The sequence below is a fragment of the Myotis nattereri genome (genome assembly GCF_964212035.1).
Source record: "Myotis nattereri genome assembly, chromosome: 17".
In the NCBI taxonomy this organism is placed as follows: Eukaryota; Metazoa; Chordata; class Mammalia; order Chiroptera; family Vespertilionidae; genus Myotis; species Myotis nattereri.
Window position 1 is genome coordinate 45,833,985 of NC_138092.1, and position 27,776 is coordinate 45,861,760.

The following is a 27,776-nucleotide window of genomic DNA, read 5'->3' on the forward strand; positions in this document are numbered from 1 at the left end:
TGGAGCCACAGGTCTCACTTTATTCTTTTATCTTTCATATCAAGCTACCAACAAAGCCTACAAACAGAAACACAGACTCCGGGCCAGTGTTCTTTTCAATGTACACCTTGTCGCTAGGGCTCAGAACACACAGCCTTTAGGAGGTTAACGATCATATCCCAGAGATCTCTTATCTGTAGCGGGAAACGGAGGTGTTTTATAGACAAGCAACAGATGTAAGCATGCAGTCAGGTTCAAAGCCCATAAATTTGTAGAGTAACATATTTTTGTGACATAAATACACAGCTCTGGAAACCCTAAGAAGTTTCCTGGGTGGACTGGTTTAAATCTGAAGTGATGGAGTCCCCTTAGCTGTAGAACGTAGAGTCTTGGTCAGTGTAGAGAACAGAGTTACTCAGTCCAGCCACTCAAATAAGACCCTGAGGAGAAGAGAAAGGGTGAAACATGGGGTAAGAACAGCCCTCGCAGAACTGGCAACATGAATTTTGAATTATGGTTTCCATAGCTACCTCAGAGTCAAAGAAATGTGGGCGCTTGTAGATGACTGTTTTATCTGCATTGCCCGCCCCCCTTACCCCCCACCCCCCACCCCTTGAAAGATCGAATAGAAAGTTTGATTTAAAAAGATCAATTTCAATTTCTCAGTCAGGGATGAGAATGAAAGCTCCTTTCTTTCTTTCTTTTTTTTCCTTTCTTTCTGGGCTCTGTGGAAGAGTCTCCAGAGCACAGATCCTTATCCAAGCAAGAAAAAGAGAGGTGTGTGCCACAGCCGCCCTGGCTGGTCCTGAGCGAGGCCTGTGGGCTTGGGCCAGGAGCAGGAATTCCCCACACAGACAGGGTGTCTGCTGCCCGAGACAGGAGCAGCAGCTCCACAGAAAGCCACTCTGTTCCCTGCCACCAAATAACGCTCACACAGCGCGCGCACACAGCCACGGAAAATGAAGTATTTGAAAGGAATGTTTTTTTTCCCTAGAATACACAGTGCTCTTATTTCCTTAGGGGTGCAGTAAAAATTAGCCATGAATAAATTGCCAAATGCAGCTAAGAGTCAGCAAGGATATTTATCTCCATAGGCTGGGGTTGCTGGGACAAACTTTGAATACTTCAATAAATCTTAATGAAAGATTAAAATAAGAAAGCATTGGCTAACCATGTCTGTAAGGAGGCTGCCATTTCCCCCTCTTCCAACTGCTGCTTAGAGGCTGCACTAGGCTCTTTGAATCCAATACAAAATGTGTATTTGTTTGAGGTGGGAGGCAATGCATAAATAAATAAATACATAGACAAACAATCCAGTTCATCCTTGGACCTTTAGTTCACATGGGTTTTTGAAGTAAAAGAAAATCCGGTTGATATATTTAAGTGCATTTGTTATACTGGGTAAAATAAATGATAAAGTGTATATTTCCAGGGCATGTGAATTCTTTTTGTTTTGTTTGTTTTGTTTTGTTAATCCTCACCCGAGGATATTTTTTCCATTGATTTTTAGAGAGAGTGGAAGGGAGAAGGAGAGACAGAGAGAAACATCAATGTGAGAGAGACACATCGATTGGTTGCCTCCTGCATGCACCCCAACCAGGGCCAGGGAACCTGCAACCAAGGCATGTGACCTTGATCAGAATCCAACCTGGGGCCATTTAGTCTGCAGGGCGATGCTCTAGCCACTGAGACAAACTGGCTAGGGCATGAATTCTTAACGAAAAGTTCTGTTAAAATGTGTCTTTTGTTTTCTGTTTTGTGCAACTATAAGAATCAGTTTCCTTCAAAATGTGTAAATAAATTGATCTTTTAAAAAATTATGACATATCTTTGCAAGTACTGTTGGGCAACTCTAGCCTATAAGAGCGTACAGTTATCAGAGTATACAAGGAGATACATTCCTGGTCTCAGTTCCCCTTGTGCAAATAAGAATTCTTTATTAGTTTATAGCAGGAGGAGAACAAAGCAAGAATAAGAGTGTCCCTTCCTGAAGTTGGACCTAACCTTCCTTGAACACCCAGCAGAACATCGACTTCTGTTAGTGAGCCTCTGTTGGTGCAGCCCAGGCCTGGCTGCCTCCTCTGAATCCAGGAGCAAACAGGCTAATGCAAGTGCTCTTCTTTCTGTTAACATGGCCTACTCCACCCTCTCACTGAACTTCAAGCATACCAACAACAATGATCATGCCTTTGGCTTCTATTATGGGCTGAATTGAGTCCCCTAAAAATTCATATTTTGACCTTCCCGGTGCCTAGAATGTGACTATATTTGGAGATAGGGTCTTTATAAGTACCGCGCGCTAACCGATTGCACCACTGGAGCTCCGGCCAAGGAGATAGGGTCTTTAAAGAGGTAATTAAGGTAAAATGAGGTCATTGGGGAGGGCCTTAACACAATATAAATGTGCTCTTATGAGAAGGGATTAGGATACAGACACACACATATAAGAGGAAAGATCATATGAAGACACAGATAAGATTGCCATCTAAAAGTCAACGAAAGAAGCCTCAGGAGAAACCAACACTGCCAACACCTTTATTTCAGACTTCCAGCCTCTAGAACAAAGAGAAATTCAATGTCTATTGCTTAAGTGACAACACTTATTTGTTGGTGTATCAGTTTGCAACATATATAATACTAGAAGCCCAGTGTACAAAATTTATGCCCTGGAGGAGGGGATCCTCTCAGCCCGGCCTGTGCCCTCTCACAGTCCAGGAGCCTTCAGGGGATGTCTGACTGCCAGCTTAGGACTGTGGAGAGTGGGCCTAAACCAGCAATCGGACATCCTTAGGGCTGCTGCGGAGGCTGGAGAGGCTCCCGCCACTGCCACTGTGCTCACCAGTCATGAGCCTGGCTTCTGGCTGAGCAGTGCTCCCCCTGTGGGAGCGCACTGACCACCAAGGGGCAGCTCCTGCATTGAGAGTCTGCCCCCTGGTGGTCAGTGTGCATCATAGCAAACGGTCATTCCACCATTCAGTCAATTTGCATGTTAGCCTTTTATTATATAGGATATTATATAGGATAGAATAAGATATAAATTATATATAATATACAAGAATTACATAAACTAATGCATTAATATACTGTATAGTATAATGTATAAGATGTAATTATTATAATTATATTACATACTAATATATTATTATTATGTATCTAACACATTGTATTATATAAATACATAGAATAATACAATTTTCTTTATAACTATGTAATATATTAAATATTATATACACAGAATAAATACATGTGTAAAAAGAGTTGCTGTTTTATGAAAACCACAAAAATTTAGTGAGTTCTAAAACTTGCTATAAGTAAGATGATTGTAAAATATTTAAAATCAAAACTATAAAAGTGTAGAAGCCTCCCCTTGAACTTCTGCTTCCAGTAAGATGTAATAGACATGTTTTTACCCCCTTTTCTCCTAAGTACAAATAAAAACAATAGACTGTATATTTAACACAAACATAAGAAGACTCTTAAAGGTAGAAAGAGGAAGGCAGAAAGCTAGAGAACTCAGGGTACACGGAAAAATGGTGATGAATTCCTTGGGTTCTCTTTCAGCCTTGTATGTCCCAGACACATAGCTGCAGCCCAGATGTGTTAACAGATACAGACTACAAAAGCCCTAAGAAAAGCCTGGGATCTCTAGGCAAAGGACCAGGAAATGGGGAGCCTACCAATACAAAAACCAACCAACCAGCCAATAACAAAAAGAAACCTTTTATAAAATAACTGCTCTACTCTAGCCAAAAACAAGAGCAAAACCGTGGCCCCAATCTCTTCCCATTAGCAAAGGCTAAGTGAGGATCATACTCCCCATTCTCTCTAAGCTGTAATGAGATACCTAACTGCCCTGCCAGGGTATGTCACTAAAGGCTGAGCAATGGGCTGAGAATTGCATCACCAAGTAGGATATGACAACTCTACCCCTCAGTGTCAGAGGATAGACACTCATCCTAACGCAGTAGGAATGAGAAGCCCCTTCGATTCCCCACTGATGGCCTAATGGAGAGTCAGGACCTTCACCTACCTTAATGAGCGTCAGTGTAGGTCACATGGTGAGCTTAACAAGGTAGTCTTCACCATCTTGAACAGGGTGGTATCAGTGGGGGCCTAGTGGGAGGTCAGAGCTCGGACTCCCAACCAACAAGGAGCAAGGAGCCCATCTTCCCATGGACGTCTATGAAGCCAAATAGGGGACCTATTCTTCTACCCGCTGCTGGCAGGAATGAGGCAAGGGCTCCTTTCTCCTGCTGGAATTATGGCAGAGGAAGTCGGCTAAATTAGAAGATTCTTTTAAAAAAATGCGGATTCTCATAACTTAGTACCCCAAACGCCCAAATTTCAATGGAAAATTACTCATCATACCAAGAATCAAGAAAACCTTAACCTGAATTAAATAAAAAGACAATCAACAGACATGCAATACCAAGATGTCACAATTATCTGAAAAAGATTTTAAAGCAGCCATCACGAACATGCTTCAATGAGCAATTACAAACTTAAAGCTGTGATCCATGAGGGTGGGAAAAAAGACACCTATTAAGAAAAGCTCATGCCCTAGGTGGTTTGGCTCAGTGGATAGAGTGTCGGCCTGCAGACTGAAGAGTCCCAGGTTTGATTCTGATCAATAGCATATGCCTGGGTTGCCAGCTCGATCCCCAGTGTGGGGCATGCCGGAGGCAGCCAATCAATGATTCTCTCTCATCATTGATGTTTCTATCTCTCTCTCCCTCTCCCTTCTTACCTGAAATTAATACAAATATATAAGAAAAAAAAAGAAAAAAAATAAATGTTACAACTTTATTTTTTTTTTGTTTTGCTTTGTTGTTGTTTTTGTTTTATTGCTTAAAGTATTACAAAGGGTATTACATATGTGTCCTTTTTTTTCCCCGCCCTTGACAATACCCTGGCCTCCCCTACCCCCCAGTGTCTTATGTCCATTGGTTATGCTTGTATGCATGCATACAAGTCCTTCGGTTGATCTCTTACCCCCCTCCCTCTTGCCCCCCAACCCTCCCCGGCCTTCCCGCTGCAGTTTGACAATCAGTTTGAGGCAGCTCTGCCTCTGTATCTATTATTGTTCATAAGTTTATAATGGTCTTTATTATCCATGAATGAGTGAGATCATGTGGTATTTTTCCTTCATTGACTGGCTTATTTCCCTTAGCAAAATGTTACAACTTTAAAAAAAGAAAAGAAAAGCTCATGGTGGCTAACTGGGCTCAAATTTAAAAAAACAGACCCTAGCTTCTATTTCTGCACAGGTGGCTCTCACACAAACTGCACTTCATTGGTTATATGTCTCGCTGCCTTGTGATTGGCCAGTGCTGAACTGCTGCCTGTACTGTGTTTCTGCCATCTGAGCCAGCCCTTATAAAGGTTTCCTGGAATCCTATTTGGGCTAATAGGATTGAAGCTTTCCCTATCTAATCAGAGCTGAGTGGCTCTATTCTGATCATTCAGGAGAGTGCTTTTTGGGCCAATCAAACTGCATGAATTTGGAACCCTCATTTGAATGAGGACAGACCAATCAGAGACGAGGAGTAGGGACCACTGTCCATATAAGCCAACTTCCCTCTGGATGAGGAGTGCACAGATATTTACCCAGAGCAGAATGAAGCAGTCCAGCACCGAGTGGAGCAGATTCATGCAGACCATCATGGAGTGTGGAGTGGAGCACGGCAGCCCAGCAGAAAGCACACCTGTAGGGAGCAAAGCTGTCTAGCTGGAAAGGGGCTTGGCCCCAGGGTTGCCTGGTCCCAGAATGGTTCTACAGCCATTCTTTTTCCACAGCCATCCTGTGTGGCCACTGAGCTGTTCCACAGCCATGCTGCCTGTGCTGTGCCACAAGTGAGCTGTTTTGCACTGAATAGCTCTCTTCTTCATCACACCCCAAATTGTTGATGCTTATTGGTGTTGTTAGCACCAATGATTATCAGTTGACAAACCAAATTAAAGAAGATACAATATTAGCAAATAGAATATATGAAGTAAAACAAAAATATTTTAGAACAGAAAAACACAATAACTGAAATTTTAAAGAAACTTTAAACAGATGGACTCAACAACAACATGAAGAATACAGAAGACAAATAGGTGAACTAGATAATAGAAAAACAGAAATTAGCCCTAGCCGGTTTGGCTCAGCCTGTGGACTCAAGGGTCCCGGGTTCGATTCCAGTCAGGGGCATGTGCCTTGGTTGAGGGCACATACCCAGTAGGGAGTGTGCAGGAGGCAGCTGATCAATGTTTCTCTCTCATCGATGTTTCCGACTCTCTGTCCCTCTTTTTCCCTCTCTGTAAAAAAATCAATAAAATATATTTTTAAAAAAAAGAAAAACAGAAATTACCTAATCTTAATAGTACAAAGAAAAATATAGAAAAAAGAAATCAAACAAACAAAATGAATCAGTTTCAGACAACAAACAAAAACATCTAGCATTTGTGGTGTGAATCCCTGAATGGAGGGAGAATTAGACTGAGTTTGAAAAACCAGTCAATGAAATAATGGCTGAAAAATCACCAGGTTTAGCAAAAGACATAATCCTAAAGATGCAAGGAGATAGACAAATTCCAAACAGGATAAACCCAAAGAAATCATACCAAAAGATTTATAGTCCCACTAATAAAATGGAAGGACAAAAAAAAAGTATCTTGAAAATAGCAATTGAAAAAGAATACCTTTTCTCAAGGGAAAGACAATTTGAATGAGAGTGAAATTATCTTCAGAAATTAGTGTTCACAATGTTTTTTAAGTGGTGAAAGAAAAAAAACTATCAAACCAGAATCCTAATTTATGAAATACTCTTTAATGAAGAGAACTCAATACATCTCAGATTAAAACAACAACAGCAAGAATTTGCTGCCAAAAGAGCAAACCAAACGAATGACTAAATAAGTTCTCTAAACAGAAAGGAAATGATAAAAGCAGGAAACTTGGAACATCAGGAAATAAGAACAAACAATGGAAGAGGTAAAAATACATATATAGATAATATATTTTTCTTCTATTGAGTTTTCCAAATTACCCTTGATGGTTAAAATAAAAATGATAACACCTTCTGATGCAACTCCAAAAGTTTATAGAGGAAATATTTAAGACAATTGCATTTTGAACAAAGTCAAAATTAGAATGTAAAGGAAGGTAAAGTTTCCAACCTTTAGTCAAACCAGAATATATTTACACCAATAGACTGTGATTTTAAGAGGTTAAAAAACACAGAGATAAATAAAAATGAAATTTAAAAATTTCAAGTAACCCACAGAAAGCCATGAAAAAAAGACAGAGAAATGAAAAACAGGGATTAATTAGAAAAGAAAAATAAAATGGTACACTTAAGCCTTAACAATTCAAAATTATGTATATTAAATGGTCTAAATAGATTACTTAAAAGACAAAGATTGGCAAAGTTGATTGACTATCATGATGCAAGTATATATTGTCTATAACAAACTCATTTCAAACGTGATGACATGGTAAAGCCAAAATGAGGTGTCTCTGGTCTGAGTTCGTTATCTCAAAAGAAAAAAAATCACTGGATGAATTTGTGGGCAAAAATGTTTAGCAGAAGCAAATTTTATTGAGAGAAGCCAGTCCTGGAAAAGGTGCAGTGGGGATTCCAAAAGTAGGTCAGTGTCCAGAGCTTCTCTTCCATGTTGTAGCCAGCTGTAGATCAGTCTCCAAGCTAATTAAAGTCTATTAGTGCATGTGTGGGGTCCCACGTGGCCATAAGCCACGTGGGTGCAGGATCCGCCTCAGGAACTTAGGGGAGAGAGAGAGAGAGAGAGAGAGAGAGAGAGAGAGAGAGAGAGAGAGAATGAATGTGTGTGTGCTTCTTTGTCTAGGGGTAGATACATGCTTGCTAGCTTCGGATTGGTTCTTTTTGGTTCTTTCAAAGAATTCTGCCTTAGCAACATTCTTGGGATTGGTTATATGTCTCGCTGCCTTGTGATTGGTTGTCTGCAAGTTGCCTGTCTTAGCAATATCCATGCATTTTAAAGTTTATGTTTTCTGTGCACACCCTTCTTTCCCCACTCAGCTGGGCTGCCTTAGCAATTCTGCTTAGCTGGGTCTAGTCTTCCCTGCCCAACTGAGTCTAGTTCTAGGTTATTTTGTTTGTCTTTGTGGTGCAGCCAGCAAACTGCATTCTGCCTGCGTCTGCACTGCTCCAGTTCCCAGCTCCCGTGATCCCATCCCTCTCTACCTAGTCCTCTTCTTCTATCTCCTCAATAGGTAAGTAGAAAGAAAAAAAAATAGGAAAAGGTATATCATTAAAACATTAATTAAAAGAGGAAGCAAAGCCATATTAACAGGTGATAAAGTAGACTTCAGTTAGAGAGAGTAGTAACAGTGTCCTTAATGGAATCAAACTAGAAATCAAAAACAGAAATATATCTCCAAACAGTTGGAAACTAACCAATGCACTTTTAAATATTCCATTGGCCAAAGAGGAAGTCTCAAGATAATAAAATAATATACATTGAACCTCATAAAAATGAAAATACAACTTATAAAAATTTGTGGGGCCTGCCTAAAGTGCTCAGAGGGAAACTTATAGCACTTAATGCTTCTATCAGAAAAGATTCGAGAAGTGTTCAGTCAGAGATCTCAGTATTTCTTGAGAAACTAGAAAAGTAAAGACAAAGGAACCCATGGAAGAAAAATAATATAAAATAATAGAAATCATTGAGGTTAAAATTACAAAAGCAATAGAGAAAAATAAGTGAGACAAAAAGCTTTTTCTTTGAAAATACCAAGTAAACTATCAAACTTCTATCAAGACTTAAAAGAAAAAAAGAGAAAGGATACAAATTACCAATATCAGGAATGAAACAGGGGATATTACTATAGATATTACCGTAGGTCCTGCAGATATCAAAGTGATATTAGGGGAATAAAACGGACAGGTATACACACATAAATTTGACAACTTAGTTGAAATTGAACAAGTCACTGAATAGCATAAAAACCACAACTTACCCATTATAAAATATGTATTTTGAATAGCCTTTTAACTATTAAAGGAAATCCAATTTGTAACTAACTCATCTGAAAAAGATCATCTCCAGGCACAGATTGTTTCCATGGAGAATGCTACCAAACCTCTAAAGAACAATTAACACTAATTGTATAAAATCTATTCTAGAACACAGAAGCTCCAAGTGACCCCCAGGCAGAAGGAACTGTACAGTTTGAAGGAATGCCAGGAGCCATGGAGACACAGTTCTTTTCTGAGTCTCACAGCCAGAAGCACTAGCTAGCTAGGCCTTTTGAATAACTGAAACTCATCTCAGTTAAAAAAGAAGCCAGACACAGAAAAATCTAAGTAATATAGAATCTGATAAGCATTTCAAAGAACATAAATGATACTAATGAGGACACAGCAGGTAGGGATAAGTTCTGGAATAAGAAATATTTTGGATTGTAATAAATTTTAAACAACTTTACTGTCAGTTCTTTTGAGTCATTTCACATCTAGTAATTTGAACTGTTAAAACATTGGAAGATATTAATGAATAACCAGTTCTATATTGTAATTAACATCAATTTACATATAAGTTATGTACTGAAGATCCAGAGACATAATCTTGAATATACTCTATGTAAGCCTCAAACCCCACTTGTATTACTAATTTTAGGCAAATGGTTCTTCATATATATTACAAATTTAAATTGGAGTCAAGCTAAGACATTTGATATGGTGGAGTCTGACTTAAGGTTTTGCTATAAACACAAATGACTTTTGATCTGTTTTACAAAAGATGCTTTCTTGCTACCAAATGAGGTCAATTCTAGTGCATAATATAATATGCTGAAGTATACACAGTATTTAAGTAAGCTCATATACACTCCTGTGCATAAAGATAGGTTTACTTATCAGGTACCAAGATTCTGCTCTTCACTTTTAACTTCTCTTTGCAGAAAGAAGTCTGCTTTCTAGCGCATGTAATAATATAAACTAAATCCGCCCCTGAGACAAGAAGTCAGAGCAGTCTACAAAGCAGACTCTGAGCAGGACCTGGCCCTTAAATCACAGCATACCCATGTCTGCTGAAAACACTCAGCAGTGGGGCCTGTGAAAACAGAACATTCTCTTTCCCCAAAAAGCACTGTCCACATCCATCTTCCAGAAGAAATGGCTTTCCAGGGACTGCAGGCTGATAAGACATGGCAAGTGATAAATGAAGCACTAATGTCAGAGGATAAAGGGCCCCCTGAGGTTGGGAAGCCAGTTACATTTTGACAAGAGTTATGCAGGCAAATGCATACCTGCCAAACACATCTCTCTCTCTCTCTCTCTCTCTCTCTCTCTCTCTCTCTCTCTCACACACACACACACACACACACGTGCAGGCATATTCATACAAGCATGCATGTACACATGCACACACAGGTGGCACAGAAACAATCAACAGGCCATTTGGAAAGGAAACTGAAGCCTCTTGAAAGTTGAACTCTGCCTTTTGCTTACAACACTGAGCAATTCATTTAGCCTCGTTGAGCCTCAGTTTCCTCAAATATAAAAGAGAGAAAATAATATTGCCTAATTCATAGGGATCACATGCTTTAATACATGTAACTTGTAAGAGCAGTGTCTAGCAGCACATGGTAACTTTATTCATATAAAACTAGATGTAGATTTTTCATTGCCACCTTTCCGGCATCTACCCCCCACCTTCAAATTTTACCTGTTTAAACAAGCACCTCTGGTTATAAATGCTGGTAAATTCCAATTAGGAAAGCTCAAAAGTTGTTCTGAGGACAAATCTTTATCCGTAACCAACTTGTTCAGTCACCTCAGCTGTGTTTTCAGATGCTTGCTCAACACTAGCAATTCCAACTTAAGGGAACAAAGAGGGGAAAACCCTCCCTTCCTATTGATCTCTTTGTCCCCTCTACCCCTAGGCAGAAATATCTGGGCACCAGCAGGAATGAGGAAACCCTGTCCTGGCAGTTCCGGAGACCAGCGGGCTATCTGCCTCCTGCAGGCTCTGGGATGGTGGCCCGCCTCTCTCCATGCCTGCAGGAGCAATGCATCTTAGGCATGAGGCGAATGGCTAACAGCTCCAGGTCTCCTCTTGGAAAAGAATCAGCTATTTTTGAAACAAAGTACTTCCTCAAGACCAAGAAAGTCCTTATTAGTAAAAAAAAAAAAAAAAAAAAAACAATGGGCAAGTGCCTCTCTGGCTCTTCCTCTAGAATCTCTCTGCTAGTTATTTTTGTAGTTCCTTTCTCTGCTAGCAAACTGTGCAAAGTGAGGAAGTGGACACTATTCCCAGGGTGATGCCTCTGACTTCACCACTTCTGGTAGCTCTGAGCCATGCCCGGATCTCAGTGGCCACAGCGGATCAGGGCGGAAGGCTCAGGCTTTATGTTTTGATGGGTGTAGGTAGAGATCCCAGCTCTGCCCACGTATGCCTTCTTAGGAAAGAAACTTATCCTTTCTGGGAATTGGTGAACACCATGCACTGCTGTTCTGAATTAAGTGACATAAGGGATAAAAGATTTAAGCCCAATGCCAGTAAACCCCAAATACAGGCTACATGCATATATTTAGTCATAGTAATGTCATAGTGATACTGTTCTGCCTGGCTAATAGTCAGATACCTTTCTGTTACATAATAGTCACAATATTCATTTAGGCAATCTATTTCCAATGATTTTTAGAGAAATCCTAATATAACTGGCCAAAATCTGAAGTGTATTATCTTGACAAAGTCACTGGAACCAGAAGATCCATGTGCTCAAGCCCCATTTACTTTTAACCTGCTTGCCTTCCTCACTTACCCTTGCAGTGGAAAGTGGAAAGATGGCCACAGGGGTTCATCCAACCTTTCCAAAACGCTCCTTTCAGTGTGACTTGGCCATTACTCCCAATAAGAGGTGCAACTTACTGCTCCACCCCTTGGGTTCATACTGGCCTTGTGACTTGCTTTGATAAGTAGAAAGTGGCAAAAGAGCAGGTGAGGGACTGCAGAGTCATAGCTCCAGGTAGCTGGCAGCAACCACACTAGCTCTTTCTGCTATTAATGTCTGTGCAAAAAAAAAAAAAAAAATGAGCTAGCTTCCTTGAAGGTGAGAGACCACCTGGTGAGATAGAAATCCAGCCAACAGCCAGCACCAAGCCCAGAGTGGAGCCACTTCAGACTATCTCCTTCCTTTTGAGCCATCAGTTCCCATAAGACCAGTGAAAGGGCTATTCAGCTAAGCCAAACCACCGCTGCTAACCCACAGAAGTGAGAGCTAATAACTGACTGTGCTTTTAAGCCACTAAGATTTGCAGTGATTTAGTCCATAGAAACAAACAGCTGGTGACCTCCTTCCACTTTCTCAAGCGGCCAGGTTTGGTCCTATCCTGGGACCTTTGCGCCGGCTGTTCCCTCTCCCTGCGGTGCTTTCTCCAAAAATGTCTTCTGCGTATGGCTAGCTCTCACATAGTCTTTAGATGTCTATTAATCAGTCTCTTTTACCTGAGACCTTCCCTGCCCCCTATCTAAAATTTCACCCTTTCCCTGATGCTTTTCTCTGCCGTCCTTACCCCTTTGGCGCCCATGGCACACAAACTGTCTAATAGAGTATGCGTGCTGTCTTTCTCCTGCAGTAGAAGGAGAGCTTCGTGAGGGTGGTTTTCATTGGTTTGGTCCTAGAACACCACCTAGCACAGCAAGCTACATTAGCTTGGCTAAGTTTGGCTGCTATAATAAGAGAGATCCAATAATAATCTAGTGACTTAAAACAGGTAAGTGATTTCTCTCAGATCCTAGGTGAGCTTTCTAGGCCAGCAGGTGGCTCTGTCCCATGAGACCCTACAGAGACGAGATTTGAGTTCTCTACCATCCCTTGCATAATTGAGTACAGATGGCAGGAAAGCTCTCTATCCCAACTCAAGGGAAGGGAGAAGTAACCTTGCTTGGGTATCTTAAGTCATAGAGCCCAAGGTGGTACAAATCTCTTTTGCTTGTACCGCCATTCCTACCCATATGGGACGTGGAAGCTATGGTCTGTCTGGGCAGCCTTGTGCCCAACTACAAATCTATGACCCTGTGGAGGTAAATAATAGACTTTGAGTACCAGTAATAGACTTGGCCACCATTCCATCAGAACTGGACAGCTTTCCCAGGAATTGTTCTTAAGGAACTTGTATCAAAATAACTAATGTTGAAATTAATAATAAAAAAAACCCCACAAGAAATACATTACAAGATCCTTGTGCTCACCTGAGAGATATGATGGATTAGCTGGTGGGATCCACGCTACAAGGGCTAGCAGAAAGTCAGCAGAGAGATAAAACCATTCAATCTCACACTAAGCAGGAAATCAGGATGACAGAGAACTATGATTCTGGGGAGTGTGCAACGGATGTGAAGCCACCATCATTCCTGGTTCAAGTCCAACTCTACCTATGATTGGCTGGTTTGGACACTAAACAATTCATCATTCTGATCACCAGCTTCTTGCCCTAGGAAATCAGGAAATGCTTTGAGAAGGTATGTTTGGGTATGAAATAAAATAGTGAGTATGAAAGCAGACTGGAGACCAGAAGGCTGTAGAAATGTTGGGTATGAGCTGGACCAGATGAAGGGAGGCACCATGCAACCAGCTTGGGGGTGTATTTGGTATTTGGGAAATTTGTAGCTCTCTAAATTAGCAAATTCTCTTCTGATGGTGACAATCATACCTCTTACTAGTTGGTGGTAAGAAGGAAAATACAGGGGGGAGGGGCATTTTGTGACCATCTTAGAGGTAACGTTTGGTTATTTGCAGCTGAGTTCTGTCTGATACTTCTGTAAATGTAAACATGGGCACTGCATGTATTTGATGCACTCAGGAAGGCCGGCATGCGTAGGAGCAAGGACTCTATCCAAGCAGTTCTGTCTAAAAGAAGGTCCAACAAATCAGAGATGGCACAGGACGAAGCCAGCTGGAGGGGAGATCCCTTCATGGAAGTTTACATTGCCCTTGGAGGTTCGCATTAAATAACAACTTCTCAGCAACTGTTGGGAGAATAATCCTGAAAGTGCTTCAAAATGTACTTGTTGATCTGAAACTCCCAAATCTACTACTAAGGCCGGCCTTATTTTTTAAAGTGAAGCCTTACAGAAGATCGTATGCAAAGCCAGAGTGGGAAATGGGAGAACGTTCCCTCTGTGCTGTTGTTCCTGGCATCAGAGGGGCTTTTTTATAAGTCACCCTTTGTATTGCACTTGTCCATTGTCCAGCGTTTTGCTGGTAAAAATGGAAACATTGAAATGAACCATGTTTTAATCTAAATAAGAAATGACTGGGCTATCTATTACTTGCTTAGGTTGGTATATAAACAAACAATGATAAACTATGTTTTAACATGTGCATGATGATGTAAACAGTTCAAACAAAAGACTCTGAAACAGACATTTAAAAACTTGAAATCTGGAACAAGAAGAAACACTTCAGAATTGATCAACATAAAAGGCTCTACAACACTTGGCTACATTTTCTTTAAATGTAAGGTTCTCTGACCACTAAAAGGGGCAATATTTAAGTTCATGCATTGAATTTGGAATTACAGGATCCCCCATTGACTTAATGCAGCATGGGCTTATCACTGAACCACTTTTCTGATTAGCCATTGGTTATTTCAAGTACACCTTAAGTTGAATCACTCTACTGAGATTCACTGGTGTCTTCTAATGTCCCAAATACCTGCTAGTCCCATTACACTTCTTAATCCTAGCAACACTCACATTCCCAGCCACAACAGCCACTTTCTCAAATGCATCATTGCCATCTTCAGAAAACCAATCAGTTAATACATAGTGATTATAAAATGCTGCTTAGTCAGTAATTTAGTCTTTCTCCTCCAGATCATTGATAGCAATTGTCTTGTTAACCATGTTCTCTAAAATCAGTATTCATCATACTTTGTTTCATAGATCCCTAGGTCTGAACTGAATAATTTTGCTTCAGGGGAATCCAAGATAAATATATATAAATTATGACGTTTCACTGACACAGAGTCAAATGACACAATTTCTAACATGCTGGATACTTTGGGGAAAGGCAGAAACAACATCAGCCTGTGTACCTTGACCTATTTTCTTGAACAGTCATGTGTATGCAATCACAGCTTTAATAAGAGACTCTTAGATTTGCCAAAGGAAAAACTTGACCTAAGTCAGAAACTGATTTCACCAAGGATGAATTAAGAAGAAGCAAAATATATTTGATTCTCCTAAAGCTCTCTCAATAAAATAAAGTCAAATGTGTAAAATTGATAATTTACTAAAATAAAGAATCACTTGGTTCTACCTCTTCAAGTGTAGCTAAACTACGTATGGAAACAGAAGATAACTTGTATTCATTAAAAAAGTATGCAATGTAAAAGAGAAAGTGAAGGTCTTGCTAAACTGAGGTGGACTTGCCACCGAGGCCTAAAAAGCAGATGACAATTTCTGGGTTCTCTGTTCTGTTCCATTGATCTATGTGTCTGTTCTTGTACCAGTAACTGGCTGTTTTGATTACAATGGTTTTGTAATAAATTTGATTTCCAGTGTTGTGATCCCTCCTTCTTTGTTCTTTTTCAAGATTGCTGAGGCTATTCGAGGTCTTTTTTGGATTCATATACATTTTTGGAGTATTTGTTCTAGATCTGTGAAATATACTGCTGGTATTTTAATAAGGAATGCATTGAAGCTATAGATTTCTTTGGGTAGTATGGACATTTTAATGGTATTAATTCTTCCAATCCATGAACACGATACGTTCTTCCTTTTGTTTGTTTTTCTCTATTTCTTTTTTCAATGTCCTGTAGTTTTCTGAGTACAGGTCTTTTACCTCCTTGGTTAAGTTTATTCTGAGGTATCTTATTTTTTTGTTGCAATGGTTAATGGGAATTTTTTTTTTTTAGTTTCTCTTTCTGAGAGTTCACTATTGGTGTATAAAAATGCCATCAATTTTTGGATGTTAATTTTGTGTCCTGCTACTTATACTAATTGAAATAAATCCGCCAGAGAAAGGCAAGTTTCACATGATCTCACTTATATGTGGAATCTAATGAACACAATACATAGATGAACAAAATAGATCCAGAGATATGGAAGCATAGAATAGACTGATTAATCTCAGCGCGGGGAGGTTTGAAGAGATTAACCAAAGAACTTCTAGGCATATATGCATTGCCCATGGACACACACAATGGGGAGGTGAAGGCCTGTGGTGGGGCGAGAACTGGGTGGAAGGGAACAGTGGGGGGGAAAAGTTGAAAAGGGGCAACATCTGTAATACTTTAAATAATAAAAATAATCTACAAGAACCCTTTCTGGCCACTTAGCAGCCACAGCAGAGTTCTTGGGAGGTTTAGCCATGTTTTCTTACCAGTTTCCTGGGAAACGTACATTTAGAACATGGTCTGTGACATGGGTCCTTTACTGAATCTATTACATAGTTCATAGGCAAAGTACTTGTATAAGGAAGTTAGATTCAAAGTGAATAAAGCTAGTAATGGGATTGGTTTTATAAAAACATCAAATGTTTATCATGAAACCTTGATAATAATGCATAATGAGTGGGGAGAGTGATTTGAACCTTCTGTACCACACTGATATTTACTGATCAGGGTGTGGCACAGTGTACAAAAGCTGTCAAATTTCAGAATGACCTGCAAATCATTTCTTTTACTAAAAGAAAAGCATTCTTGATTTGTTGAATTTTTCTGTGATACGTAGCCCTCATCTGATAAATATCTATGCCACTTCCAGCAACAGTAGATGAGCAAAAAGATGAAAAATAATCAACAACTCACTGATGATAAACACTCTTAGGAAATTTAGAACAGAAGACAACTTCTTAATCTGACATAGGACATCTATAAAAATATCTACAGCCAACATCATATTTAGTAGTGAAATTTTGAGCCCATTCTCTCCAACATAGGAAGACTGGATTTCTACTTTTAGCACTTCTCTTCTACATTACACTGAAAGGAGTAAAAAATAGAAATCCTTGGTTCATGGCCTGTATTAGAATGTGTTTCACCAGTAAAGAAAGAAAAAGAAAAATGGTATACACATTGGAAAAGAAGTCAAACTTCCTTTATTTGTAGACAATATAATCATCAATGTGAAAAACTTTAAGTAATCTACAAACAAAATAATAAAAATAATATATGGGTTTAGACAGTTTCAGGATACTATATCAATATACAAATATCAATTATATTTTATGTACTATCAAAAAACAATTGTAATACTAAACATTGCATTCATATTAGCATTGAAAATACTTATGAATACATATAATAAAAGATGCTTTAGCTCTTTGCTGAGGTCACATTGAGTTGTGAGCGGCTTCAGGAACGTCTTTAGAAATCAGCAACATGGCAGAAGACATCAAGACAAAAATCAAGAACTACCAGACTTCTCCTTTTGACAGCGGCTTCCCCAACCAGAACCAGACCAGGAACTGTTCACAGAACTACCTGAATTTCCACTGCTGTGAGAAGGCAATGACTGCTAAAGGGGGTGATTGTCTCTGTGTGTGAATGGTACCGGCATGTGTACAATCCCTGTGCCCATATCCTGGGTTTCGGCCTGGGTTGACCACAGGGCAGAAGGCACATTTCCTGAAAAGATCTGAACTGAGTGCACCCCACCTGTCCTCTGTCCTCCATCCTTCTCCTAGGGAGGTGAAGGGGTCCTGGGTACATCCCCCCCTAGAATCCTGAATCATGGCTTAAAAATACTTGTTGGGAAAATGTAAAAAAAAAGCTCTGAAGTATACACTTAAAACCTTGTCAATGCTGAGAGAAACTAATGAAAAATTAAATAAATGGAGAGATATATTATGTCCATGAATAAAAAAATTAATATTGTTAAGATGTAAATTCTACCCAAATTGCTATATAAGTATGATACAATCCCAATTAAAAATCTCAGCAAAATTTATTTGGGAAGTTGGCAAACTGATTTAAAATTCATATGAAATGAAAAGGATGTTAATTAATCAAAAATATTTTGAAAAAGAACATTATTAAAGAACTTACACTACCCATTTTGAAAATTATAAAACTACAGAAAACAACAGAATGTGATATTGGCATAAGGATAGACATAGTGATCAATGAAATAGCATAGAGAGTCCAAAAATAAACCAACATTTATGTAATCATTTACCAAAAATGCCAAAGTAATGCAGTGGAAAATTGATAGTTTTTTATATAAATTGAATAACTATCCTATATAATAAAGAAAGGATATGCAAATTAACCCTCACACTCTCATAAAATGGCTGCCTACAATCAGGCAGGCAGGGAGGTTAGTAAGGGATGACTAAATGACTGAACAGCAGGCTGCATGGGGTGACCAGGCTGGCAGGGGGGTTAGTGAGGGACGACCAAACAACTGAACAGCAGGCTGCGTGGGATGACCAGGCCAGCAAGGGGGACAGTTAGGGGTGACCAGGTTAGCAGGGGGGGGCAGTTGGGGGCAACCAGGCTGGCAGGGGGGGCAGTTAGGGGAAACCAGGCAGGCAGGCAGGTGAGTGATTAGGAGCCAGCAATCCAGAATTGTGAGAGGGATTACCGGCAGCCAGACATCCCCCAAGGGGTCCTGGATTAGAGAGGCTGGGCTTAGGGGACCCTCACCCCCAGTGCACAAATTTCGTGCACTGGACCTCTAGTATGAAAAATAATGTACATCAACCTTTACCTCACACATATACAGAAATTAACTGAAGGGACCAGAAATATAAATGTAAGAGATAAAACCATAAACCATGTAAAAAATACAGAAAAAATTTTTTTGTGGCTTTGGGTTAGGCAAGTAAAGTTTTTTAGATTGGACACAAAAAGCATAAACTGTAAAGTTAAGATATGACAAATTAAACTTTATCAAAACTCAAAACTCTTCTCAAAAGCCACAAGTAAGAAAATAAAATAAGTTACAGCCTAGTATCTGATAGAAGTATTCCATCCATAATATATAAATATTTACAACCCAATATTGAAATCATACAATCCACTAGTCAATAGGGAAATGCAAGTTAAAATCACAAAGAGTTACCACTATACACCTGCACAGAATGACAAAAATTAAGAACACTGGCACTATTAAGTGCTGGTGAGGAGTAGAAGCAAATGGGACTCTTCTACATTGCTGGTTTGAATGTAGAATGGTATGTCCACCATGAAAAACAGTTTAATAGTCCCTCATAGTTAAACCTATATTTATCATTTGACCCAAAAATCCTGTTCCTAAGTATTTACCCAAGAGAAGTAAGTCCATATGATCTCACTGACTTGCACTTGAATGTCCATGGCAGCTTTATTAGTAATAGTCAAAAATTAAAAATAGTGCACATGTGCACCAATTGGTGAATAAATGTGATACATACATCTATACAATGGAACACTGCTCAGCAATAAAATAAATGATGCATACAAAAGCATGAACATGTCTCCAAAGAAGTTATGCTATGTAAAAGAAGCCAGGTACAAAACTACTTGATGATATTTATATGACACTAGGAAAAAACAAAGAAACAACATGTACATCAGTGTTGCTAGGGTGGTAGGGGAGGGGTTCTCTGCCAAGGGGTAGGAGTAGATGCTATGTCGTGATGGAACATTCTATAGCATGGTTATTGTGAATGGTCACATGAATGTATTCATTTCAAAACTCATCAAATTATAGACTAAAGTCTGTGATCTTTATTTTATGTAAATTATCTCAATAAAATTTTTCAATATTTTTTGAGATTTGGATTTTATTATTACAATACCTGTTGAAGTTCAAAAAAATGGAAATGGTGTATTCATTTCCTAATGCTCTGTTACAAAATACCACAAATTTAGCGGCTTAAAACAATAGCACAAAGTTCTGCCAGGCTCTACTGGATTCTCTGTTCAGAGCCTAATGGGCAGAAATGAAAATGCCAGCCATCTGGAGGCTCTGGGAGAAGATCTCCCAGACTCATTCAGGTTGTTGGCAGTATGAATTCCTTTATGGTTGTAGGACTGATGTTCTCATTTCCCTGATATGTAGCCCCCTCCATCTTCAAGCCAGCAATCGCATGTGCAGTCCTTCTTGTGCTGTGAATCTCTTGCCTTCCCCTTCTACCTTTCCCTCATGTGATTACATTGAACCTAGCTGGATAATCCAATATAATCTCCTTATTTTAAGGTACACTGTTATTAGTAACCTTGATGACATCTACAATGCCTCTTTTGCATCTAAGGTAACAAATACACAGTCCTGGGGATTGGGGCATGAATCTTCTTGGGGAACATAATGTTGCTCCCACAGATAGCCTACCACCACTGGCAATGATAACATCTAACAAGGCACTGAGTGCAGCTTACTGTTTGCCAGATAGTGACCTAAATGCTTCAGTTATTGCTGAAGTTTATCTTCCCAGCTGCTGTTAGAGGTGAGCATTATCTCTTTGGTCATCGTTCAATGTGGAAAATGAACATGGAAAGGTTTGTAAGTTGCCAGTATCACTTGGCTGGTTAATGATGGGGCAGATATTGTATTCATATCTATCTGCTTGCAAAGCACTAAACTGATGGTGGTTGTATTTTGGGTACTATGTTATTCTTGTCAGATTATCTTAATCAAAAGTAACAATGGCCTCTCACCAGTACCTCTTTCAAGATTACTTGAATTTTTCTCTCACAATACATTGCACAGCTTGCAGTTACCTGCTTTTTAAATTATTTAATCAGCATCTGTCTTTTCACTAAGTTATAAGTGTCCTGAGATGGATCATGTATGTCTACTCAGTATTGTATGTCAATGTCCCAGCTGACACTTAGATTACAGTAAGGGCTCAACATGTACTTGTTGACTGAATGAATGAATGAATGAGCAAGTCAATAGCATATACTAGTAAGTACACATCCCGCTTCTGTTATCCTCTCCGAAGATTGATCATTCCTCCCTGCCTTTAAAACAATGAGGCATAACATTGGGAATATGATGCAAACTAAAAGAATGCACTTGTGTCCCAGGCCTGCTGCCCCACAGATTAACTGTGACATTCTATCAACACACCTCTGGAAAGGATTGCTGGAACCTGTCACCTCTCTGTTCTTCTCACTTCTGCAGAGAGCCCATTGTTTTATAATAATTCAGGTCCTATTTTATCTCATCATCGTATTTGAATAAGTGAACAAACTGAGCCCTCCCCACTCTAGATTTTTGGAAGCATTGCCTGAACTAGCATGTCCCTGGGACTGAATTCCTGTAGGGTCCCACAAAGTTCAAAATACAGTCTTACTGGACTAGCATATACACCACTCACCACATGACCAGGGGTGGTTAGAGCCCAGCAAGCAGGAATGGAGCATAACCCATGAGTATCTAATGTGAATCACTTGGTATAGACCCAGCATCCAGAATATCGGTTAAGTAAAGGAACTAATGCAATCAGTGTACCACATGGAAACGGATCCCATGACTGTCCTGGAATATGTCATCTTAAAAGTCCTCCTCCCTGAAACAGAATAAAAGCACATCTGAAAATATAAAGATAACAATGTTGACCATATCCTTTCTACAACTTATACTGTGAAATCATCTTTTATGATTTGCCTGTGTCTCTATACTTCAAAGAGAATGTCTCTGAAACCTCCTATACTAGTATGTAACCCCATGTTAACAATGACACATGAGCAGGAAAGATTTTCTTTAAACATGATTACGTTTCTCAAGTGCTAGACAACGTGTGCTCTGAGTGGTCTGGTTGGCAATATTAATTTTAATGAAAGGCCAGAGAACATATCACCAGGGTTTTCTCGGTCAGTCATCCCCAAGCAGTGAGAACAGAGCAGGTGTGGACTGTTTGGGGACAGCCATTTAGTATTTCCCCACCAATATGGGAGACACTTGAAAGAAAAAATATCCCAAACTTCTCTCGATAGCATACCAAATATCTAGACCAAAAATCTAGAATGGGAATCATAGAAATTTGAGTGACTGAAGAATAATAAAGCCACTTTGAATTTGCAGATGAAATCTTGGCTTTGCTTTTAATCATTTGAAATATTGAGCAATATGAAAAGATATCATGACACATTAGATTGATATGAGGTTGCAGGTTTTTGTAGGTCAAAAATGGTCAACTGCTTGACATTATCATAAATTTCAACCTAGTAAAGAGACCATGAGAGTAGATGGATCTCATGTCAACTTTACTTTCGTTTTCAAGAATCACAAAGCTGGAAGGACTTAAAGAAAATAAGTCCAATTTTCTCATTTTAAAGACTGTCTCAGTAGGATTAGGTATACTTTAAAGTAACTGAAAACCCTCAAATATCAATAGGATGACTGAGATAGAAGCCTATTTCACATCCCCATCCAGGAGTGCCTGGATCTGTAAGGGAAACAGCACCTTTTAGTTCTGCCCCTTCACTCTGAATGGGTTCCTGGCCTCCATGAACCTCATGGTCTATCTAAGATGTCTGCTGGAGCTCCAGCCATTAAATAGACAGGAGCATGTGAGAGGAGAGGCTTATAAGCCAGGCGGAGGCCAGGCCCTGGGGAACTGTGGAAACCACGCCAAGAGGCTTGGATATATCTTGCAGGCACCCAGAAGGCATTTCAATATTAAGCAGAAGGAAGATATGACTGACTGGCTTTGTGTTTTAGCTAAATCACTTTGGCAATCCTTTGGATGGCTTAAAGAAGCATCAGGTAGGAGACAGTGGGCTATTGCGGGAGCTAGGCAAGGGCAAAAAGGGTGGATAAAACAGGAGGTGCAGCAGTGGAGGTAGTGAGCATGCCTGCACTTCCTGGGAGGATAGCTGAGAAGAAAAGACATAACTAATATGATACTGCAAAAGAATTTTGACTTCCTCCTGGCTGGGAGTGTGTAGGTATGGACTATCATAAAAGCAGCAGTATTTTTAGGGGAGAAACAGGTTTCAGAGAAGAACAATGTAGAGGGGCCCTGTGCAAAGATGGATCGTGTAAGGTAAATGTTCACAATGGAAAAGAAATGTGTTGGGTATAGTTGAAAGGGGTTAGGCAGATCTAGGCTAAGAAATAAAGTCTCCTAATGAGGTAAGATCATTGGAGAAAAGTAATTATGGGAGCTTCCTGTTCTCTGGGTGGTCAAGAATAATGGAAGCAAGGAATGTGGTTACAAGGGCCGGGTCTCAAGTATTTGGATGGTACATGCGCTTTTCTGGTCGGCATTGTTTCAGAGGTCTAGGCAGTGCCAGGCATGGTCTGAGAGGATAAGCCTGGTCTGGTTTTGTGTAGGAGGTATGTGACAGCTGCCATGAGTAGTGTCAGAATGCCACCAGGAGCTCCGGGCTCCCTGGAAAGAGGCAGGCCCTTCCTGGCCCTGTGGTGGTTATGTGGATAGGGCAGTTGGGTGCCCATGACCCAGCACTCAGTGGGAAGGAGCCCAGAGGGTGCTGCAGGATTTCTTGGTCATCTCCTTAAGGCCGGGAGGAGCAGCTTCCTTACTCAGCCCGTTGACATAACTGCCATCACATTAATTACTTCTCGCATGCCACATCTTAATTTACAACTTCATAAATTACATGTAAGATATAAGAATCCTTCCCTGGCCGTTTGGCTCAGTAGTTACAGCGTCAGTCCATGGACCAAAAGGTCTAGGGTTCGATTCCAGGTCAAGGGCATGTACCTTGGTTTCAGGTTTGATCCCCAGTCCCATATGGCAATTGCTGGAGGCAACCAATCAATGTGTGTCTCTCCTTCCTCTCTCCCTTCCACTCTGTCTCAAAATCAATGGAAAAAATATCCTCTGGTGAGGTTTAAAAAAACACACCACAAAAAAGATATAAGAATCCTATCCCTAATAAGCCTTAGGCACTTACCTTACTTCTTGATTATGACTTTAAAAAACTTATGTAGAAATGTATTAACACCAGTGAATATTGACAGTATATTTTGAGACAAGCTCTTCTTTAGTACTTACCCCTTTACAGGCCTGGTATGTATTCACAGGGCTCTCCATGAAGGGGTGCTATGCGGCGGGCGGGGGGCGGGGGTGTGGTGGTGGGGGAGGATCATCTCTGCTCAGGTGATTTCTCCCATCACTCTCCCTTAATACAGACAATAGAAAGTGGAATGTGTTATCAAGCTTCAGAGGTATAGGAGGATAGGTCCATGGTTGGCAAACTGCGGCTTGCGAGCCACATGAGGCTCTTTGGCCCCTTGAGTGTGGCTCTTCCTGAGCCTTAGGAGTACCCTAATTAAGTTAATAACAATGTACCTACCTATATAGTTTAAGTTTAAAAAATTTGGCTCTCAAAAGAAATTTCAATCGTTGTACTGTTGATATTTGGCTCTGTTGACTAATCAGTTTGCCGACCACTGGGATAGGTGATAGATAAGAGATACAAATAGACATAAACACAGGAAAAAAAAATGTGAGTGAGAGTGAGAGCACAAAAGAAGACGGGGGGGGGGGGGGGGTCATGTAGTTGACAATCCAGGGGGGAGGAGAGATTAGAGAAAGAAAGCTGTCAGTCACTATGACAAGCACTGGAAAGAAACTGGTCCAGAGGCAGAGAAAAGACCACAAGGTATGGAGGGGTTCACTTTATATGGGGAGTCAAAAACTCGCGTTTCCTCTGGGGATGGGAGAAGAATATGCAGAAGGCCTGGGGTGAGACAGCTGGGTGGTTGGAGGTACTGAAAGCAGACTGTCATTTCAGCAGAGCAGCCAAAAGGAAAAGTGGTAAGAGAGCAGGGGAGATTCAACCACCCAAATAATTGCCTAAAATCACCTCATAACTTCTCATCACTATCTCTACAAAATAAAATTGGTAAAAGTAAATTGAAATTGCATAGATAGAGAGCTAACCTTTGTATTTTTCTTTTATTGAAGTAATTTCATAATAGGTTTGTAATATACTTGGAAATCAGTTCTATGATGTCATTTCCTAAGCAGTTTCCAAATGCCTTTATCATAAAGGGTTCACATTAAATAAAACACTTTCATCAATTCAAGGTCCAAATTATTTATCATGGCAGAACTCCAACTAATTGTGAGTCCAAGGGGAGATTGTTTTGCACACAGAATTAGAAATATTTATAGCATTAATAGTCACTTTTATGTACTTTTTATTTACAAAAGTATCCATCTCAAAGTCGCTTGAATTTTGGAAAGTTCTATGATCATTTCATGCACAGTAAAATTTGTGTACAGTACAAATTAAACACAGTTTTTTATTATTCCATTGTCAATTGATTTGATATGAGGTAACTGTTCTGGCTTAATTGCCTTACGCTGAAAAAGCCCTGAGGGGAAAGCAATCCTATATCTAATCAACACGAGAACAGAAATTTCAATTTGCCTTGAAATGTGATTAGTTGAGTCTCTCAGGCCTACCTCTTGTTTCTAAACTCTGCAAATACTAAGTGCAAAAACTTCACAAAAAATGTGAAGAAAGTTCTAAAGTGTGAGAATATGTTGACAAAACTGCCCGTAATCAATACCTTGTTTTCCCTGAGGGTTTTCAAGACCTCATAGGAAGTATAATTCTGTAGGCCACTCTCTCAGAGAAGTGAGTTTTATAGAACAATGCGCTTGGAAATTTTCTGCTAAAAGAATAGCATGGAAGAAAGAATATGGGAAGGAGGAAGAATGTAAAGAGGACACCTCAAAAGTTTTATTAGCAAGTAATTCTGCTTGAACAGATTTGTTTCTTTTTAAAATACATTTTTACTGATTTAGAGACAGAGGAAGGCAGAGGGAGAGAAACATTAAAGTGGATGTGAGAGAGAAACATCAATCAGTTGCCTCCCATACACACCCCGATACATGTGTTAGAACCCATAACGTGGGTTTGTGGAATTGAACCTGACTGGGAACTGAACTGGCAGCCCTTTGGTGCATGGACAGTGCTCAGCCAACTGAGCTACACCAGCCAGGGTATTTTTGATCCTTAATTTCAACTTTCCGTGGTTTTGTCCTTACTTCATTTTTTCCACTTCAAGGGAACATGGTTGATGGGTCCTAGGCCTGAAGCTTGTGAATTAAGAACTGTTTAATTCATCCATCGGTGTTCCCCAACAAGCACTGAGTGTATCTTCAGGGATACTGAAGAGGCCCATCATTGTGACCCCACCAGAGGAGTCCTACTCCCCAAGATGTGCCAGTAGGGGTCCCTTCAGAAAACCTAGTAGAAGGAAGGTTATTAATAGACACACAAGCAGAAACAGACCTACAGTTTCTTTTATTGTAACTATCGACAACCATTCTTTTGGCTCCATGTCTTTTGAAATGAGCACTACAATAACCTCTATGAATTAAATATTTCCTACAATTTTATAATCTAACAAAAGCCACTATGGTTTCACAGGTGAGTGTAATTAGAATATGTCCAGTCCTCCCCAGTTGTTGTCTGTAATCGCATTAGAAATGTCACAGCTGCTAGATAAGAAGACTTATAGGAATACTATTTAACCAGAAAACTGTTGGAAACTCATAATCACTATCATTATATATTGGTTAACTGTTGGCAGGAAATTTTCTTTAGGATAATACAGTCCCTGCCTTCACCAAGCATCATTGACTCTGGTGTCAAACAGCATCCCAATTTTTTATTCAACAAATAAATAAAACAAGGAAAAAATCAGAGACCTCAACACTGAAACTATTTTTTAATTGATTTTTTTAGAGAGAGAGGACAAGAGAGGGATAAAGAGATAGAAACATCGATAAGAGAGAAACATCAATTGGGTGCCTACTGCATGCCCCCTACTGGGGATTGAGCCCACAACCCAGGCATGTGTCTGACCTGGAAGATTCACATTAACTGTGACCTCCTGGTTTATGGGTCGATGTTCAGGCACTGAGCCACACCAGTCAGGCGAAACTATTTTATATTGGATTGTTACTCATGGTTGGCAGAATTTTTCTGTTTTCAGCCTAACAATGACAGTATGTATACTATAAAATAATTTGTATTCCAAGGTATTTCCCCCTCTAACGTTAAACAAGTAGATACATTAGACAATACTGTAGGTTTTGTACTCCTGGCTGAACTAACCCATTTTATTGTTGTCCTAATTCAAAGATGGTGTTCCATCTGTGGTTAAGAAGAGCAGAAAGCCTTCCCACATTAAAGATGTAAGAACTATTCTTTGTTTGCAGACTTGTCTGTCAAATAAGTAAAAAATTCCTTCAGTTTTACTTAAAGGAGTATTTGCCAGAAAAGCAAGATTGGGCTCAACCCCACAGATAAGTGTCAGTTGTCAGTCTGTTTATTGGGAAGGCTGCCCCTTTAACTACCTTAAAAATTGCTAGTGGCTTTTCCCAGATTCTACTGACAGCCTCACCCCACACCCAAAACTAAGTGGGGAGGGGAGAGAGGGAGAGAAAAAAATCTATTCCAAGTTCTTCCCACCCTTCTGTACCCCATAAAACAACCGTCTGGATTACACACCTGCTAATTCTGGAAGCTCCTCCAACTTCCCCAAATCTCCCAGTAGATTTTAAGCTTCCCTGGGTACAACGCTCACCACCCCAAACACCCTTCGCACAGCGTGCACAAGATATTTTAGACCTTGATGAATCCCCGTGCAGTCCATCAAAGGTGCTGTGAACCCAAAAGACAGCAACAGCTGAAAAATCAGAATTCCGACGTCAATCAGAACACAGTCTGCAATGTATCCGGCCAGGACCCTCCAAGTGGGAGGGCGCGCCCCAGCCCCAGGAGCGAATCAGAAGCTGGCCCAGCCGTTGCCATGGCCACGTTGTTTGTTAGCGCGGTGCACGCACACTGCGCGCGCCAGGGAACCAATCAGCGGCCGGCCAGGGCGTTGCCATGGCCACT

The 27,776-nt window shown here is 40.1% G+C and overlaps 1 long non-coding RNA gene and 1 pseudogene across 3 annotated transcripts; one reads left to right on the plus strand and one right to left on the minus strand.

The window, feature by feature from the left end:
- Positions 1 to 27,609, minus strand: LOC308533175. 2 transcript variants are annotated; one of them, XR_013997043.1, is made up of 3 exons: positions 27,387 to 27,609; positions 23,909 to 24,035; positions 1 to 419 (listed from the first exon to the last, which is right to left on the minus strand). It is a non-coding gene; the product is annotated as an uncharacterized lncRNA (long non-coding RNA). The 2 variants fall into 2 exon arrangements; XR_013997044.1 differs by lacking the exon at positions 1 to 419 and adding an exon at positions 5,587 to 5,684.
- On the plus strand, positions 17,337 to 17,596 carry LOC308533530 (cytochrome c oxidase subunit 6B1-like; annotated as a pseudogene). Its single transcript has one exon. The product of its transcript is annotated as a cytochrome c oxidase subunit 6B1-like (transcript).
- Positions 27,610 to 27,776: the final 167 nt, after the last annotated feature.